The 2691-nt window shown below is 27.7% G+C and overlaps 1 protein-coding gene across 7 annotated transcripts in view; it reads right to left on the bottom strand.

The window, feature by feature from the left end:
* Positions 1-2691, bottom strand: part of LOC117179929 — a 1200486-nt gene that overhangs the window by 331022 nt on the left and 866773 nt on the right. The window lies entirely within an intron of this gene.

The raw sequence follows: 2691 nt of genomic DNA, 5'->3' as shown, positions 1-2691 counted from the left end.
ACATTTTCTGGCGTAGTGACCTCTTTTGGGCGCCCAGATCGTTCAGCATCAACTGTGCTCGTACGGCCACAACGAAACTCGGTAAACCACTTATGAATCGTTTCGATCGACGGTGCAGAGTCCGAGTAATACTTATCCAGCTTGGCCTTGGTCTCGGATATCGTTTTCTTGCGAAGATAGTAGTGTTTCATGAAAACTCGAAACTCAGATTTTTCCATATTAAAAAAAAACTCGGAGGTTAGTCGCTTCTCAGTGCTGTAACTTGTAAATGCGTAAACATGAATGGCTGAAGTTTTGACAGGCGTCATTTGAAGGATCAAGCTCGACGAAAATGGTTCACATTAGTGAATATTAATGCCATCTCTTAGAATTTTCAGGTACTTATCAGACTGCCTAGTATGTAACTATTATGTCGGAGAGATTGAAGATAGAATTTGAAGAAAAAAAGATCGAGTCACCCAATCAGACATGGTTTAGAAAAGAAATAGGGGTAATGGACAGCATATATATTCTAAACTATCTAGTAAATAAGAGAATTAAAAGGAAAAAATGGGCAGTGATAGCAATGTTCGTGGACTTAAAGGCGGCGTTTGACTCATTAGACCTAATAGAAATAGAAAAAGTTATGATAAAAAAAGGGGATAAGAGAGAGATTAATAAAGAGGGTATCAGAAATTTTTAGAGAGACCAAGAGCAGGGTAAAGGTAGGAGAGCTATAATAATGAGGTTTATAAAAGGAGGGGGAAGGAAGAAAGAAATATTTCAGTTTATTTTAAAAATTTTAAGATATTTTCAAGAGCTTTAAAAAGTTTCAAGAGATTTCAAAAGATTGCTAAGGATTTTAAATATTTGAGAATGTGTTAAAAGATGTCAAGGAATTTTTAACAGATTTTTATAATTTAAAGAAATTTCAAAGAATAAAAAGTTTCAGAAGGGTTATTTAAAAAAATTCCAAAGTACTTTAGAAATCTGAAAAAGAAAGTTCTAGGTATTTCAAAAGATTTTGAACGATTTGAAAAATGGAGGAGAATTTTAAAGGATTCGAAGGGATTTTCAATGGATTACAGAAATTTAATATCAGATTTTAGAGAATTTGAAATATTTCATGGTATTTCTGAAATCTTAATATATTTTCAAGAGCATTAACAAATTTCAAAAGATTTTTAAGGATTTGAAATATTTGAGGATGTCTTAAAAGTTGTCAAGGAATTTTCAATTTATTCTCATAACTTAAAGGAATTTCGAAGAATAACCAAAATTTTTGAAGGGTTATTTTAACAAATTCCAAAGTACTTTAGAGATCTTTAAAAAATGTCTTGATATTCCAAAATATTTTGAAGGATTTGAAAAATTGAAGGGAGTGTTAAAAGGTTTTGAGGAGTTTTCAATGGATTACAGAAATTTAATATAAGATTCTAAAGGATTTGAAATCTTTCAGGGTTTAAATATGTTAGCATGTTTTAAAATATGTCAAGGAATTTTAAACATATTTTGCTAATTTAATAGAATTTCAAAGAATTTAAATAAATTTCAGAAAGGTTATTTTTAGAAATTCCAAAATACTTTAGAAATCTTAAAAAAAAACATGTAGGTATTTCAAAAGATTTTGAAGTATTTGAAAAATTGTAGAGAATTTTGATGGATTCCAAGGAATTTACAATTGATTACAGAAACTTAATATGAGATTTTAAAGGATTAAAAATATTTCAGGGTATTTTTAAATCTTCAAGATCCTTTCAAGAACTTTAATAAATTTCAAGAGATTTAAAAATATTTCCAAGGATTTTAAATATTTGAGGATGTTTTAAAAGACGTCACGGAAGTTTCAACTTATTACGATAATTTAAAGGAATTTTAGAAATCTTTAAAAAACAGTTCTAGGTATTTCAAAAGATTTTGAAGGATTTCAAAAATTGGAGGGAATTTATAAAGAATCCAAGGAGTTTTCAATTGATTACAGAAATTTAATATGAAATCTTAAAGGATTTCAGACATTTCTGTTTATATAAAAAATTTTAAGATATTTTCAAGAGCTTTATAAAATTTCAAGAGATTTCAAAATATTTTTGAGGGTTTTAAATATGTTAGCATGTTTTAAAATATGACAAGGAATTTTAAACATATTTTGATAATTTAATAGAATTCAAAGAATTCAAAAAAATTCCGAAAAGTTATTTTTAAAAATTTCAAAGTACTTTAGGAATCTTAAAAAAAAGCTTCTAGGTATTTCAAAAGATTTTGAATTATTTGAAAAATTGTGGAGAATTTTAATGGATTCCAAAGAATTTACAATTGATTACAGAAACTTAATATGAGATTTTAGAGGATTTGAAATATTTCAGGGTATTTTTAAATCTTTAAGATCCTTTCAAGAGCTTTACTAAATTTCAAGAGATTTTAAAAGCTTTTAAGGATTTTAAATATTTAAGGATATTTTAAAAGATTTCAAGGAACTTTCAACTTATTTTGATCATTTAAAGGAATTTTAGAAATCTTAACAAACAGTTCTAGTTATTTCAGAAGATTTTTAATGATTTGAAAAATTGAAGAGAATTTTAAAAGGGTCCAAGGCGTGTTCAGTTGATTGCAGAAATCGCTTTTCAAGTTTTTTTAATCCTTCAGAAAAGTGCGTTTTCGGAAGTTCCTCAAAATAAGCACTTACAGAGGCAATGACGTCTTCGTTGTCTGGAA

The sequence above is a fragment of the Belonocnema kinseyi genome, chromosome 9, assembly GCF_010883055.1.
Source record: "Belonocnema kinseyi isolate 2016_QV_RU_SX_M_011 chromosome 9, B_treatae_v1, whole genome shotgun sequence".
Classification (NCBI taxonomy): domain Eukaryota; kingdom Metazoa; phylum Arthropoda; class Insecta; order Hymenoptera; family Cynipidae; genus Belonocnema; species Belonocnema kinseyi.
Note: the sequence above shows the minus strand (reverse complement) of the source record. Positions and strands in the feature narration are given on the sequence as shown.